This window comes from Mauremys reevesii, linkage group 7 (genome assembly GCF_016161935.1).
Source record: "Mauremys reevesii isolate NIE-2019 linkage group 7, ASM1616193v1, whole genome shotgun sequence".
NCBI classification, from domain to species: Eukaryota; Metazoa; Chordata; order Testudines; family Geoemydidae; genus Mauremys; species Mauremys reevesii.
In genome coordinates this window covers 86,956,930-86,973,939 of record NC_052629.1, presented here as the reverse complement: position 1 = coordinate 86,973,939, position 17,010 = coordinate 86,956,930, and the positions used below count along the sequence as shown (strand labels likewise).

General features: G+C 42.3%; 1 long non-coding RNA gene across 1 annotated transcript in view; it reads left to right on the top strand.

Moving 5' to 3' along the window:
- The window catches only part of LOC120368820, a 42,340-nt gene extending 25,729 nt beyond the window's left edge, over positions 1 to 16,611 (top strand). The window contains exons 2-3 of the long non-coding RNA XR_005582802.1: positions 16,192 to 16,228; positions 16,569 to 16,611. This is a non-coding gene — a long non-coding RNA (uncharacterized LOC120368820). The remainder of the gene's footprint in view (positions 1 to 16,191; positions 16,229 to 16,568) is intronic.
- Positions 16,612 to 17,010: the final 399 nt, after the last annotated feature.

Here is a 17,010-nt window from a genome sequence, read left to right as displayed (position 1 = left end):
TGCTACTAGGAGCAGTTATCAGGATGTTCTTTCAATAGTGCTCTAGAGAGTTTTATTGGTTCGTTTCCTTTTCTAAACCTGGTCTGATGTTGTCAGCATTGCCCTGCAGTTCTTCAGAAAAATGTGCATACAGCGTACCAGGTTTTTTTTTTCCCTCAGAGAGAGATCTGATTATCTTTTAATTTCCTTATACAGTCAATATTCAGAGATAATGAAAGACTTGCTGCCTTTATTAGCTTAACAATTGAACTATTTAAGGAAAGGTGGAGGAAGCAGGAGGAAGTGCTTACTGTAGCTACTATGTTCTATTGCTTCATCTCTGTTATCGGGGCGGCTCTAGCCATTTCGACGCCCCAAGCACGGCGGCATGCCACAGGGGGCGCTCTGCTGGTCGCCGGTCCCGCGGCTCTGGTGGACCTCCTGCAGGCGTGCCTGCGGATGCTCCACCGAAGCCGCGGGACCAGCGGACCCTCCGAAGGCACGTCTGCGGGAGGTCCACCGGAGCCGCCTGCCGCCCTCCCAGCGACCGGCAGAGCGCCCTCCGCGGCATGCCGCCCCAAGCACGCACTTGGCGTGCTGGGGTCTGGAGCCGCCCCTGTCTGTTATCTCTTCTTTTGGGTTTATAATGCTGTAATTCATTGCCTATGTAAGGGAATAATTGGACATGTCAGCTCTTACATATACCTTCACTTACAGTGCAGGGGTAGAGCATGCTTGCCTTTGCATGGCCATTTGAGGCCTCTCTGCATGGCCCATGTAAGGATTGCCCAGAATCTCAGCCTCTGCATTTGGGAAACAAACTACCGCTGTTAGTAAGTAGGGCTGCCCTCCCCACCCTTCCTCACACACATCCTTAGAAGTAACTTCTCAGACCCTATCTCCAAACCATTCCCTAGGAGCAGGCTCCCAGAGCTGGCCAGTCACACAGGAGGAAGAGAGGAGAGTATACTCTACCTTTTAAATGGGTGTAGTAAGTTATTCTCCCCCTCAACACAATGGAGACATCCATCCAGCAAAGCCCACACGGCTCCTGATGCTGCCTCTGGAGTGGTCTGCCTCAAGGGTTTTCAGGACAAATTATTTGGTGGCCTCAGAGTGCAGCCACCAACTCTTGCTGGTAGCTGCTTTTACATTTTTTCCTAAAATACTTAATTAGCTTTAGGAAAAACAAATAAATATGCACATAGACATATCCAAATCATATTAATTTATTGCTAACTAGTAAGTCTGTTGAGAAAAGTAATATTAACAAACATACAAGTATCACTTTTCACAGCAGACTTACTCAGCTCCAGCAAGCCTGGGGACAAATTAAGCCCTGGATGGGTGGTCAGGGGAGGGAGTGGAGGGCTGGAGCCTGAAGCCCCATGGACGGGGGATGGGCCCTGAAGTCACGCGGAAGGAGCCCGGTGCTGGAGCCAAAAACCCCACGGCCAGAGCCTGCCACCCCAGGGATGAAGCCCAAAGCCTGAGCCCCACCGCCCTGGGGAAGGTGGGGTACTCCCCGGCTGCCTGCTCCTCCAGTTGTGCCCCAGGTGTCTCCAGAGAGGGGCAGAGCCCAACCCTTGCTGGCAGCCCCAGCAAAAAACACCAAGGCAGCGCATCCAGGAGCAACAGGGAGGGGAGGGGCCGCTGCTTTGCTCCCCCCATCCCAGAAGCAATGGTGGCCACATTTGATAAAAGTTGCTCTACGCCATTCTTCACAACAGACTGTACCTAATCGTATTAGTGACTAACGTAGCACTTTGAGCTTTAATTAGACTGGGACAAAATTTAACTTTCACTGAATCTAATGAAACGTTTCATCACAGTTCAACTGGATGATGTTTCTGAAACCCACCCCCCACTTAATCCAAAAGAAACCACCCCCTTTAGGGTGGGAGAACATGTGAGCACAAAGAACATGTATAACTGAGCACCATGCAGTATGGCTGGGAGAAACAAGGAAAGAAGCCCAGGAAGGCCAACAAGAGAGGCAGCACTCAAGTCAGTACCAACATAAGAGGGTAAAGCATAGCCTCCGGCCAAGCTAGAATCAGAGCGCCTTGGCCATATCGTTATCACACAAAGAAGCGAAGTAGCACAACAGTCAGAGCAGCACCTTTATTATCTCTTTAGCGCCTGATCCTGAGAGACGCTGAGTACTCACAAATCCCATTGAAATCAACAGGATTTGAGGGTGCCCAGCACCTTTCAGGACTGAGCTGTTAGCATGGCAGGTAATCGCAGCTACAGCAGGAATCAGCAGCAGTGCCCAAAATGACAACCCTGTTGCAGGAGCCATACCAGCCACGGAATAATGAAGCATGCCAGGGCCCCTTACACCTTCCAAGAAAAGAGCAATTCCTAACAGCAGTGTAATATATATGGTCCTATGCAATGTTGGGTGAACAACAAGGGAAAGTCAGGTGACAGTCTCACAGCTTTAGCACCCAGGAAGACAAACTGAATGCCCACCCTCTTGGCAGTCTAGTAACATTGGAAAAAACTGTAAACACAATGGAATTGGAAAAAAAAACCCGACCAATCAGAGTATAGAAAAGTTATGTGCTGAAGTTAGGGTGACCAGACAGCAAAGGTGAAAAATCGGGATGGGGTGAGGGGTAATAGGAGCCTATATAAGAAAAAGACCCCAAAATCAGGACTATCCCTATAAAATCGGGGCATCTGGTCACCCTAGTTGAGGTGAGCCATCAGGCCTTGGGCAGCAGCACAGTAACAAAGTGAAAACCAACAAAGGTATCAGTTTGGGTCCCTTCCAGTGCACAATTAGATGCTGAATAAGTCGGTATTTCGGTCTCTTTGAAGGCTTGAGCTGTCAGACCCCAGGAAAAAAATAAAACGACCGATGAATTTTCTATAATCTTTAGTCACAAAATCATAATCAAACATACAAATGGACTGAGCTGAAAAAAAGGCCTGTAACAGCCTCCACTTTGCCAGTGGAAGCCTGCAGCTGACAGATGAGATGATGAGACACAAAGCCTCATTCCCATTCTAAGTTTTATCTATTAAAGAAATTTGGGTTGCATTTCTTTCATGCATAGCAACGTGCAACAATAGAACCAAATGGTCTAGTGTCCTTACAATAACCAATGCTGGGTACTTTGGAGGAAAGGGCAAAAGCCCCATAAATGAAACCAATAGTGCAGTAATGTATCTGACCCCAGCTGATGATTAGTCTAACTTTTAAACTTCATTGATGGCCCTTTTAATTTGTATCCTGTTTTCTGTGTTCACTAATTATAAATCCTTATTTGAAAGCATTTGTCTCCATAATATCCAGTGGCTGTAAGGATTTCCCACACTAAGGCCTCTGCCATATCTACTTTTTTTCTTCCTTCCAAACAGAAAAGTCCTAGTCTGTTTAATCTCTCCCTGTATGGGAGCTAACATGTCTCTCTAATCATTTGGGTACTTTTATTCTGGACCTCCCCAATTTTTGCTAATGAAGTGGCCTAAATACAATGCAGTACTCCAAATACATGGGTTGATTTATATAACAAAATTAAATATTTTCCATCCCCTTCTTAATATTGCCTACCATCTACTGTGTTTCTTTGACCACTACTGCACGTTTCGTAAACATCTTCACTGAGTTATCCACAACAACTTTTTCCAGAGTTGACAGCAAATTCAGACTGCCCTTACCCTAGTGTGCATTCATCATGCTCCTCCTGTTTAAGAATGACCCTTTGGCGCACAAGTTAGATTAGCCAGTATTTGGTTCAGGAAAATGACTGACAAAAGGAAAGCATTTGCTGAAGGTTCCATTTTCCTCATGCATCTCCTTTAACGAGATTATTGTGGTATGTGTGTTAAGAACTTGATCCAAAGCCTTTCCATTAATCCAAAATCACCATCATTACTAGAGTTGGTTGGAGACACATCAACAGAACAATTTTCTGCTGGAATATGCAGTTCAGTTGAAATCAAAATGCTTTGAGATGTAATTTTTAAATTTTGTTTTGGAAGAAGAGTGAGGGAAAACATTCAGTCAATGCTGAAGTGTCCCATTTGCCACATTCAGAACAAAACATTTCCATTTTTAAATGACTTTTCATTTTGAATTTTTAAATTTTTGTTATGTTTTCTAATGCAAAATACAAGAAGTCAGAACTGAAAGAAAACATTTCAATCAACCTGAAACTATATATATATAGTTTGATTGATCCATCAATATATATATATATATTCCTTTGTGGAGAATTTTGAATTTTTTGGTTTTTGCTCAGACTGAGAATAAAGCCAAACATCAGTAGTCACGTGAGCCTTTGTGGAACAGAACTTCCATCCTCTGCACAGCTCTAATCATTCCCTTCTCTCTCAATGGGAGAGTCTCCTGTCACTGTCTCTTAGGGCATGTCTGCACTTGCAATTTAAAGCAGAAAAAGTCCCTTTTTTGCGCAGACGATGTGAGTGTCTATACTTGCCAATGACTTTTTGCAGTGAAACTCAGTAGTTTCACTGCAAAAAGAAAATCACCTCCATGAGAGGTGTATAGCTCTTACCAGTGATGCTTTTGCAGTAATGTGCAAGCAAACACACGTTCTTTCTGTTTACAGAGCTTTTAGCATCCGCAGGATATCCCACAGTGCCTAGGTGACCACTCTGGCCAGCAGCTCTGATGCCAGGTAGACAGACCTCCACCCCTTCCCCTGTAAAGCCCCGGGAACTTTGAAACTCCCCTTCCTGTTTTCTTGGCAAGTGCTCACTTATCATCTGGCCAGGTGACAATGCCTGCTCCCCTGGATCAATGCTGAGCTACTGGAGCTGATCAGTGTTTGGGGAGAGGAGGCTGTGCAGGAACCCAGGATGCTCCACAATCATCTCCCTTTCCACAAGACCTACCGTCAAAATGGAGAGAACTGCACTGTAGGATAGGTGCCCTCAGTAACATGGAAGTGCTGCAAATGTAAACATACTCTGATGCCTGTGGAAGTAAGTGAGTACACACACCAGAGCTTTTCTTTCACTGGTTCACTATCACCATTGAAACGACAGCGCAAAAATTCTGCAAGTACACTCCTGTGGTAAGTCGACCTGCGCTATGCAACTCCAACTATGTGACTAACGTAGCTGGAGTCGATGTACCTTAGGTCGAGTTACTGTGGGGTCTACACCATGGGGGGTCGATGGGAGAAACTCTCCCGTCGACTTACCTTACTCTTTTCGTTGGGGGTAGAGTAGAGAGGTAAACTGGAGAGAAATCTGCTGTTGATTTGGCGGGTCTTCACTAGACCCACTAAATCGACTGCCGGTGGATCAATCTCACAGCATCCATTCCGGCTGTAATGTAGATGTAGCCTTAGACTTAAACGCCTTTAAACATACCCCTCTGCTGAACACTGTGATGGAATACACAAGCCAGGGCCAAGCTGAAGGTGAATAACACTGGTTCTACTAATGGGAGGAGGAGGCAGTGACCAAAGTGGCACTTTGGGAGCAATAATCCTCACCAGTCTGCATGGCAGGACCCATGCAGGGAGATCAGAATGACCTCGGAGAGACACACTCTACAGATGAAAAAGAAACATTAAGCCTTGAATTCTGACATTACCAACATCTCTGTTAACAATTTTTGACACGATGAACCCGATTAATCTCTGCTTTAACTCCACGAAAGTCAATGGAGACCCACCAAGTATCCATCTGGCCTCTTTGTGCTTTGAAGATATTGATAGACAGCAGGAAGATAAAAGAAGTCATAAGTAGATGAAAGGAAAGGATGCCTAACAGGCCTGTTTGTTTCTTGTTTAGTTCAGTAACACTTATTTGAACTTACCACTCAAAGAAAGAGAGAGAAGAGGGTTGTTGTAATGCTGAGCTGTCCTGCAGTAGTGGATGCTGTGTTTGAAATGGTACTGGTAAGTGAGGGGATGTTTACACTGTAGCAGGATGCTGTTTATACCATGGCAGGATGGTGGGGGTGCTGTTTTTATAGTAGCGGGATGCTGCCTTTGTAGCGGTGTGACACTCTTGGTAACAGGCGCGTGCTGAGAGTTGGCACCAGCTGAGACATCCCAGCTGCCAAGAGGTTTTGTAGTTGTTCTGATTCTTTGCAGTGCGGCACGGAGGGAGAAGTCCTAACCTTTTGTTCTGGTGACATACCTTGCATTTCATGTTGTTTTGTTTTATGTTTAACAAATTGCTGGCATCTGGAGTCACAGCAGTCCTTGTCCCAGGAGTGATATTTCCATCAGTGCTCCTCTTTCTTTTTGCACAATAATACAAGATCCAGCTTCTCCATCCCTAAATGCTGTGTCTTCCACTCATAAACTGTGATTCCTTTATGTCCTAGCCAGTCCTCTGCTTCTTTAATTTATGTTGCCATATGTGTGATATAGAGAGCAGTTATTCTACTAGGGTTCTATTACTTCAGAGGCTTTGTTTCAGTTTTGTTTTCAAAAGTACATGACCGGAGAGTTCAAAAGCACAGAAGGAAGACATCCACTTTGCCCATGTTGAGTCATTATATTCCACATAGCACTCACCAAGCTTGAGCCATTCTGTACTATTCACTATATCAAAACATATGATGGCCTTTTCTAGGTACTCATCAGTACAGTAACCTCTGTGAGCTATGAAAATATTATCCATATTGAACAGATGGGGGGAAACTGAGGAAAAGAGTGATTAAGAGACATGCCCAAGGTCAGTCAGAAAATCTGTGGCAGAGGTAGGAATTGAATATAAGTTTCCCGAGTCCCAGTTCAGTGTCTTACTCACAAGACCATCCATCTGTCCCCACTAGCATCAGCTCACAATGAGTTCTTTTACTTGATCCACTATGACATTCAAGGCAGAATCATCACTTAGTAATATGAGCCCACTAACACCTAGCTATGTACTCATCCTCTTTATTTTCTCATCTATCTGGCTCAAAACCTTCACACAGCAAAACTGCCCATATAATTCATTTTAAAATAATGAGCTCCTCCGGTCGGATAGAGAGATGCATGTGTATTTTCAGAATGTAATTAACATTTTTAGTATCATGGAATTAGATTTAAAAAGACAGAAAACTATTTATTACATTTACATTGTTTAGAGCCAGAGAGTTGGCTGCAAACACTAAGTGCTGGGCACAGCTGGGAAGGGAGAACAAGGAAACCTCTTTGTCTCCCCACTCCCAGAACCCTTTTTATGCAAAACTGGTCTTGGCAAAGTATAGCACGGCCTTAGTCATGCATCCGATGAAGTGAAAGCTCATGCTCCAATACATTAGTCTATAAGGTGCCACAGGACTCTTTGCTGCTTTTACAGATCCAGACTAACACGGATCTGTAAACCCTTCTGATACCTGGCCTTAGTGGCGCTGTAAATTATGCTGGCTGATAAGGCCCACAGTGGCTGTTCTGGTAGTCAGAGATTGCCCTGGCTATTCCCCCTTTCTCCCATCCATGCTGGGGGTAAGGAGGAGGCGGTGTAGGAGCTTCTTTGGTGACCATGTGCCACTGGAGACTCCCCTTAACAGGTAGCATCCTCCACTGGCCAGACCTTCTGGGCTCAAGTATTCTTTGTGCCAATAGACCTGCCCATTGCAGACAAAACAGACCTGAGACCCAGGCCAAAAACCACCAGAAAGTGAATTTATCCTTCTCCTGACACCTATTGTACCTAGTCCCAAAGAGTGTCAAAGCACTGGGGCTGATTCAAAACAGAGCACAATAATGATTTTTAATTTCACTGAGAATATGTAAAATACAGGCCCTTTGGGCTAAATTCTCCTTGTAGCTGACCTGGTGCAATGGAGAGAAGGATTTGGCCCTTAGTATGAAGGGAAGGTATTAGTTCTGCTCATTAATTCCTCTGGAAAGAAGAACTCATCAGACCTTTCACACTGACAAACTTTCTGCCTTTAGCAGTTAGAGCTGGGTTTTAATAAGGAAATCCAGCACTTTGCTTTTTCTTCATTTTAATAGCAGGTATTAATTTCAGCTTGAGGGATTGGGGTGTATGTGCAGTATTTACAGTGCATAGTAAATTGAATCAGTTCTAAATATGAGACAAAGGTGGAGCTTAGCTACTACTGTCCCCAGTTTAGTACTGGTCACAGAGACAGCTAATCCAGGCGGCTCCAACCAATGGAACATTTCCCAGTTTACTGAGAGATCAGGCAGCACCACACCTAGATCCCATCAGTTGCATTTACAGGTGTGATCTCCTAAAGGCACCATCCACTACAGATGTTTCCAAACCCCAAACTGTTCATCAAAGAGATTAGGCCACAGGACTCTGCTGCTTCTTACTCCATTTCCCTCCCATTTACATTTCACCTATAATTCTGGATCAGCTATTCCACTCGTCACCTGTCATTCTCAGTGATAGAATTAGAGCTGTGCGAATAATGGATTTTTCACTTCACTAGCAATTGCAAATAAGAAATAAATAGAATTCATTTCAGGTCAACTCACAACCTAAATTTTCAAAAATTTTAGTGAGTCAAAAAATAAAAAAAAAAATTGTTCAGCAAAATGTTGTTTCTTTTTACGTTTTCTAAAAAAATAAAGTTAGAGGTAATTTCAAAACAAAGGCCATTTTGAATCAAAAAGCTGAATTTTTTTTTGAAATGTTGAAATGAAATATTTTGACTTCCCCCAAACCCCGACCTCCTCATAACTGGAACAATTTCCCAAAAATGACACAAATTTGCAAAATGTTTTGAGGGATCCAAATCTGCATTTTTCATTAAAAATAAAACGTTTGGTCGTAAAATTTTGCCTAGCACAATTTACTGGCAGAAATGCTTGCAAAGTGAATTGTAGGGAAAAAAAAACACCACCACGTTTCTACAGCTTTGTGAAAACATGGAATATTTGGCATATTCATCACAAACTATATACTGGATTCCTCAAAAATTAAAGTTTTTTTTTAAAGTGAAAAACTGCCATGTTGCCATGAAAAAGCTGCTGTGTTTTGATAATGACAATCCACCTTGAGGCAAATTCAGAGGAGTTCACTATTTTGTCCATGGTTTCGCTGTCATCCTGGATGAAGTTAATAAATGCTAACAAAAGTTTGCAAAGCAAAAACTATTGGTTTTGCAAAGCGCTAGTGAAATATGATCTCTCCATTCCCCCACCCTTCAAAATGAGATTCAGGTGAGTGAAAAGTTCCCCATTGCATTATGATAGCTAAACAGCTCCAATTGCATCAGGTCTAGTCAATGATTCACATACATGCTACTCAAAAAATGGCAGACACAGAAATTAACCCCTTTCCCTCCAAAACAAACAAACAAAAAAATGGAAAATGCACCAGGGCCAAAAGGGCAAATTTTCAAACATGGTTTGTTTATGTCACCATTTTTGTGCACTCATTTTGGCATCAATCTGTTCACAAAACATGGTCACACATTTGTGCAAAATAGATGTGCGTCCACAAGCAGTTTTGTTTACAGAAACACAAACCAGGGCTGCAACTGTGGCCATAACTTTATCAAGCAAGTCTTCATACAGAATTTCACCAAACTGGGTCTTTATCATTCGTAACTGTTTTTTAAATTGCATCTTATAATGAATGCCTTGGGTTTGGGGTAACAAGTCCTTTCTGGTTTCATCGGCTTATGAATGACAAGCATTTTTGCCAGAATACTGAAATAGTGACAGATGGCAAGTAAATGAGGGATAAACTAACCTGCTAAATAATATGACATGAAATTTAGCGATTAAATTCCCATCTGGAATGCCTTTACACTTAGCTAGTCTTCGGGGAGTTGGGTCTGACTTTACACAACGTGCTGCACATTTCGGAGTCTGTAATGTGATTTCAAGCACTTGGCAATGGACTAAGACACACATGACTGCTCGCCTGATATTAGAACCTCAGGGACCACATAAGGTAGCAATTACATATCCTCACAGGGTGCTCATTGCTGTTGGGTTTTAGGCACTATTATTGCAGGAAGCTGAACAGCCATGCTGCCTAAGAGATGTCTCCTGAAGAATATCAATACTAATATTATTCTTCCACCCTGATTCCAGCATTTCATGGAGTTTCACATCTTGATTACATTTTCATTTTCTGTAGGTGATTTAAATCTATTTTATGACCATCTTAAAACTGCACAAGTTCTAGTTTGTTTTCTCATAAATCTGTAGTACAACATATGAATGCTAATAAACCTAACAGACACAAAGATTGACATATGCACTGTGTTTTATAGCTTATAAGAAGGTCAACATCGAGTGCTGTTTATTTCAAGGAGAAGCAGCATTCTCTAGTGCAGTGGTTCCCAGACTTAACCTGTGAACCCCTTTCACTAAAATGTCAAGTCTCACGAACCCCCGCCTAAAAATGAATATTTCCAGGGATTTTCTCGTTTGCCTGAGTATAAATTATAAAAGCAGTGATCTTAGAAATATAAAATTTGTTTTTATGACATGCTTATTACATACTATTTATTAAGTGTCCCTGGCCTCTGTTTGCCAGAAGCTGGGAATGAGCGACAGGGGATGGATCACTTGATGATTACCTGTTCTGTTCATTCCCTCTGGGTAACCTGGCACTGGCCACTGTCGGAAGACAGGATACTGGGCTAGATGGCCCCTTGGTCTGACCCAGTAGGGCCATTCTTATGTTCTTACTTATCATTAAAGTATATTTCTATTACATTATGAAAATGGCAACACTCTTCCAAGATCTCACTTTCATAGTTTGTATCACTTTGAATAAGCCTGTTATAAGACAAGGCTCCTATGTTTCATCAAGGAGCATCAGATGTGAAACAGCATGATGGTATTTAAGAGGCCAACTCAAAGAGTTCCTCCTACACAAGCATTCAGGTCTTGAGCAGTCCAGACAAACGACGCACATTGCAACAAAGCTTAAACTTGTTCGTCATAATAATTTTAAAAATACTAGCTGCCTATTTAATTTTAAAAACAGCAAACAATATCCACTTCCCTTTCCATTTCTTATAAAGAGTCTTGAAGTTTAAATCTCCTCACTGTAATAGATCTGCTTGCTTTGATCTGCTTAGCTCTTGTAAGTCCAGGGGCTCCAGGCCGCTAGCCCCGTGCTGCCCGGGGTCCCTAGGGACAGCTCTGTCCACCATTAGGGAATTCCCCCCCCAAGAATCCCCTGTAACATTTTGTGAACCCCCAGGAGTTCTCAAACCCCAGTTTGGGAACCACTGCTCTAATTGTTAGGGCAGGTAACTGGATTCCTAGTTAGATTCCTTTCCTGACTCTGCCACAGAGTAACTCTATGACTGCAGACATGTCACTTGACCTCTCTGTGCCTCCATTCCCCACCTCTAAAATGGCATTTATAAAACCCAGTTTTGTAAAGCATCATGTATATGCAAGACTATAACCATTGCACGTATTCTGGCCAAAACAAATAACATACGTCGTTTCCTAAACCAAACAACATTGGCCAGCTTCCTTGTGCAGCCATGCAGCAAGCACTCAGCTGTCAGAAAAAGCAGAGTCTGTCAGGAAGCAGTGAAATGGCAGCCAAGGTAAATGGAGTGATATAGCAAAAGTCAAACATTGTAGGGCGCTCCTAAACTGGAATCCTGGTTTAAAAGTTTGTACCTTAAAGCAACATATTGCTATTCATTAATGGGTTTGGACTTTGCCAGTATCATCATATATTAGAAAGCCTCTATAGACTTCTTCATCTATATCCACATCCTAATATGTGTGCTGCTTCAACCCACCAGTTAAAGATTCTTGCCACTTAAGATGCAACATTATTTTGGCCCAGGCCTTCTAGGAGCATTCATTTTTGTAGTCTGTGCAGTGGTGGGAAAGAGTACAAAGCATGTAGGGGCATTAATTCAGAACCACTTTAAAGAGGTTTGTGTGGTTGACTGTGCTCCTTTTCTTATGGTCCAGTGCTGCAGGCAAAACTTCTGTTGAAGCCTGGTGGAGAGTCGAAGGAGCTACTGACACACAAAAAGTTTGGCAGGAGAAGGGCGGGAGTTGGAGCACATAGCTGAATGTACCCAAGTCTTGGGAGCGGTTAGGATTTGTATCAAGGGATGAACGGAGATTCAAGCTAGTTTTATTTTTCAGGCTGCTCTGCCATATCTAGTAAATATAGTAATAATAGAACAAGATATACACAAATCAGCCATGATTAAGGTGACCTGAAAATCTTCTTACAAAATTCCCATGTTAGCAACATGGACTGAATATACCCAATAGCCAGGATCAGAGGGGTCACTCAATACTCCAGTCAATGGCTCGGGCCCCAGTCTGGTTTCTTTGCATTCAACGTGAAAGGAACAGCCAACAGTGCTGGTGCTGGAAAACTGGATCAGGCTTATAGACTGGCTCAAAGACCAGTAAAGTCAATAGACTTTTATAGATCAGACAATAGGGCCCTGATCTATCAATCAAATGAAACCACGGGACTACTCATGGTAGCAAAGTTAAGCATGTGCATAAGTGTTTGCAGGGTGAGGGTCTATGGGATGAACACAGTTTGAGCACAGGACTAGGAGCCAGGAACTCCTGAGTTTCTAAATCCAGCACTTACATGGTCCCCCATCTGTGCCTCACTTTCCTCATTTGCACGAGGGTAACATAATCTAATATACATCAGCAGGGCTTTGTGAAGACTGAGCTCATGAGGCCTCTAACTCACACAGTGTGCATTAGGAGTAAGTCCATTGAAATCAGTGGAGTTAAACAAGTATGCGTGTGCAGGCAAGAAGAGAAACACTCCCTGTGCTTTTAAAGCAAGTACAAAATATTCTTATATTTACGGTATTACCCTGCAATTGCTAATTACTGTTGCTACTGTTGAGGGGAAGGATGATTTGTTTTAGAGAATTTCAAAGTTCTAAATATTGTTTATGTCAACATTTGATTGCTCAGCTCCTTCACATTCTTATAAACTGGTATGGCTCTTCTGATGGGAATGTTATGTAGCCATTGTGTTTAGATCCCCGAATATTTTCATTAACCAATGACACCAGCTTTTCCACAAGCACTTTACTTGTTATAGGGCCACACCATTTAGAGTATGATCTTGGTATGTTTTATTTAACACACCTGGTGTCTTACTAATGCTTAGCTTAGCCAGCTGTCCTTGCAACTAAAAGGTTGAAAAAGCAAACAATACATACTATAGACTGAAATCCAATGAAGAAAAGTGTGTTTTAATAACTGAATTATATTACTTCCATCACACCATAAATTGTGTTTATTTTCCAGGGTGTAAATTTACATAGTGCTCAGAAATGGTTGCTTTTTATATTGACATAATTGGTTCAGAAGAATCAACATTTTTGTTAAACATCAGCTCAAATACAACTGTTAGGAAAGGTATTGTAGGATCCTATTATAAGTCAAGAAAATGCTTTAGAAATAATTTATTTTCTAAATATAATTGGCTTAATATTAGCTCATATTTCATATCCAAAATGTTACATGATCAGTCATTACAGATGAGTGCATTATCTTAAATAGGATCTCCTGTCTTGCACCACTGAACCATGTGTTTCCAATGTGGCCTTGTATACAGTTAGATACATTAGCATAGACACATGCACCTTATCTAGAAACTCTTGACAAGATGTAGAATTATCTCAATTGTTGTTAATAATATTGAGGGGCTGACAAGTGTTGAGCAGCTCCGACAAGATAACCCGGCACCTCCTCTTACACAGTAATTTTATACACAATACTGTGATCATGAAAATGAAACTCTACAGCACACTTAAGCCGGCTATTGTGTGATCACCCAGCAGAGGATTCCACTGAAGGGCTAATGGCCATTCACTTCATTACCTGCTTGTATCTCAGGTAACCCTCAAAACCAGAACACATGTCCTCCAAGTACAATCACACTGGAATATCTGTATTTGCCACAGCATGCCCAGAAGTGTCACTACCAGCAGAAAGAGCATCCAAAGGCCTGGTTCTGCAAATTATTCCTTGTGATTAGTTCTTACTCAGGTGAATACTCCCAGTCATTGGATCTACCAGCCTGATTAAAAACCACTTGTAAGAGCACACCCTGTCAGATGTTTCCTAAGGTCAATAATTCATAGGTTCTCCTCTGCTCAGTGCATATGCAGGGAGGGGGTGCCAAACTGCCAGCTCCCTGATTTGGGTGGCTAGTTTGCAGTAGCCTCAGCATAAGAGCAAACAGCCTAGAAGCTGATCTAACACACCCCATGCCTTCTACTCACACTCTTTTCCCCTGAACACTCCCCCACCCGACAATACACTCGGCCAGGATGTAGAGGCCACTGGTCCAGGAGACAGCTCTACCGTCTTTGTTGGCTGAGAATTCCCTTGTGCCAATGGCATTCTGTGCTGACTCCTGGGGGCAGAACTTGGCCCTCTATTTGCTTGGAGATACCTACTTTGTCAGCAGTAGTAAAGTGAAATCTAACGTTTCTTTTCCTCAAATAAATATATTTTACAAATAATTTTAGGATAATAAAGCTGCTCTGTTGAGTGAACACAGCAGAATCCTTCACATCATGGAGTTCAAATTATTGACAAATACAGTTCTGCACCGTTAGGTAATGTCTGCACAGCAAAAGCTGTGCATGGGCTGGCCTACCTAGCCACCCTGAATCCAGCTGGCACAGGTAACAATAGCAGGGAAGAGATCTCAGCACAGGCTTCGCTGTGTGGTGTACAAGCCCAGCACAGCTTGCTAATGTGCTCAGATGCCTGTGCTGTGCTGTCTTCACTTAGGGTGACCACAATGTCCCAATTTTATAGAGACAGTCCCAACTTTTGGGTCTTTTTCTTATATAGGCTCCTATTCCCTCCCCCCCAGCCCCTGTCCCAATTTTTCACACTTGCTGTCTGGTCACCCTATCTTCACTGCTCCGGTTTCCTGAGCCAGCTGGATTCAAGCTAGCTGGGGTTGGCTAGTCCATGCACATACCCGTAGAGAGGCAGTGTCCAGTGTATTGAACACTAGACTGGAAGTCAGGAGCTATTCAGTTCTTATCCAGGCTCAACTAATTGCATCTAGCCACACAAACAAGTGTTGGATATTCAGCTTTATAACTGTAAAATAAGGATTATAATACTTTTCTCTCTCCTGCCAGGGGTGGGGTGACTGAGGAGTATGGGCCTTCATTAGTTAAATGTCTGTAGAGTGCTTCAAAGCAGCAAAAAGTGCTTCCTAAGTGTTAAGTCTTATTATTATAAATGGGGATGAATGGTTATTAATGGGCTGCTTGATTTCCTCAGTCAGCTCCACTAGCTAGTGTAACATAAGATTAATAAGCTCCCACAAAACATCCAGCCAAGTGTCCTATCCTAATTAACTCCAATATACACCTGCTGCTGCACCAGCTTCTGCTGCTGAGTCTCAGGAAAGGGTCACACACAGTTCCTTGCTGTGGTGAATATGGCCTGCTTTGCTAATGCATCAAATAAGCCCCATTGATTCCTGTTTATTCTCAGTGGGGACATTTGGTGATTTGTGCTGTGTGTAACTGTCTAATCACTATTAAATACTTTGGGTGTCAATTGGCATGGATCCAATGACTCCAAGAGCCCTAGGCCAGTTCACAGCAGCCAAGGAGCTGGCCCTGGATCTCAGAGCCTAAAACACAAAACTTTATTCAAATGTTGTTTCTTTCAGGAGAAATTCCTCCCGTGCAGAAAGCCAGTGAATGGTCTATGCACAACTAAGGCGCTTAATTCCACCCATTATGCATTAAAAGCCTATTGTCCTCCATCTAATTTCTGACTGCTCTAAAGAAGTGAGTCAGTAGCAGGGCACTGCTTTCACCTATGTGTCCTCCAGCAAGTCACTTTGCTTGTCCGTTTCTTCCCACCCACCCCCTTTAAAATGGGAGTAGTATGGTGACTATTTCACAGAGGGGTCGAGAGGGTTAATCAGTTAATACTTTATAGAGCATGGTGAGATTCCCCAAATGAAAGTGGGGTTATTTGTATTATAATTAGCAGCATATGCTCCATTGGGAACCAAAGAGTTGATTGGCTGGTGCCTCACTGTGGTGAAAAAAGCAAATTGCCACTTTGTAACTGTTTATGGGCTTGTGCCTTCTGTTTGCTCCTTCAGTGGCTTTCAGAAGTTCCATTAAAATGAAACAAGCCACATTTCCATTTAAATCCCTATTTTACCACACAAGTTCAACAAGGAAAATAACTATGTCAATTGACAATAAGCAGAGATTTAATTGTTGTGAGCACTGATTTTTTAATAGATATACATGGCCTTCCATTTGCTGTTTAGGTGACAGGACTGTGGAATTCAAGCTGACCTACTAAATGTAAGTGAAAACAGAATATTAACACTTTCATAGAATTCTAACACTTTTGCCCAATGACTTGCAGCCTGATACCTTACTTGATTAGCTGAAAATTTCAGGACAATTTTCTTTTTTTTTTTTTAAGGAGAGAGACAATCGTTCTCTCTGTTTAAATCAAAATTGGATGTTTTTCTAAAAGATATTCTCTAGGAATTATGTTGGGGAAGTTCTATAGCCTGCGTAATGCAGCAGATCAGACTTCTGGCCTTAGAATTTATGGGTGTCATTGTTATCTTGGTTATAAATTTATAAGTGGGAAAAAGTGCCATGGAACTCATATAACTTGCTTATTTGTAAGCAGATGCCCATCCAGCATATTGTACACAAAGAAGAATAAAAGAGACAGATCATCATCAAGAGGACTCAGAAAAATGGATTTTGCCACTTGCAGAGAACCCATGACTGGATGGTAGATGAACATAATTAAAGGATTCTTTTAGAAACGTAGTTACGTATTTAATTTACTGCTTACTCTGGATGTGTGTTTTTGTCCCACAGAGGAACAATGCTTGTAGAGTTTGGTAATACAGCACCACTCACATAAAACATTTCCCCAATTGTTTCAGAATGGAACTACTATTTTTAAATAAAAGTGCAGGGAAAGGAGGGAAAAATGTAATGTAATAAAGAAGTCCGATTACAGATCAAACAACAGACAAGATCCCAAAGGCAGCTGCAATGGGGTCACTATATCATTGAACATGTGTGCAGTATTTATTAACACATACAGCTGTTGGTAACAT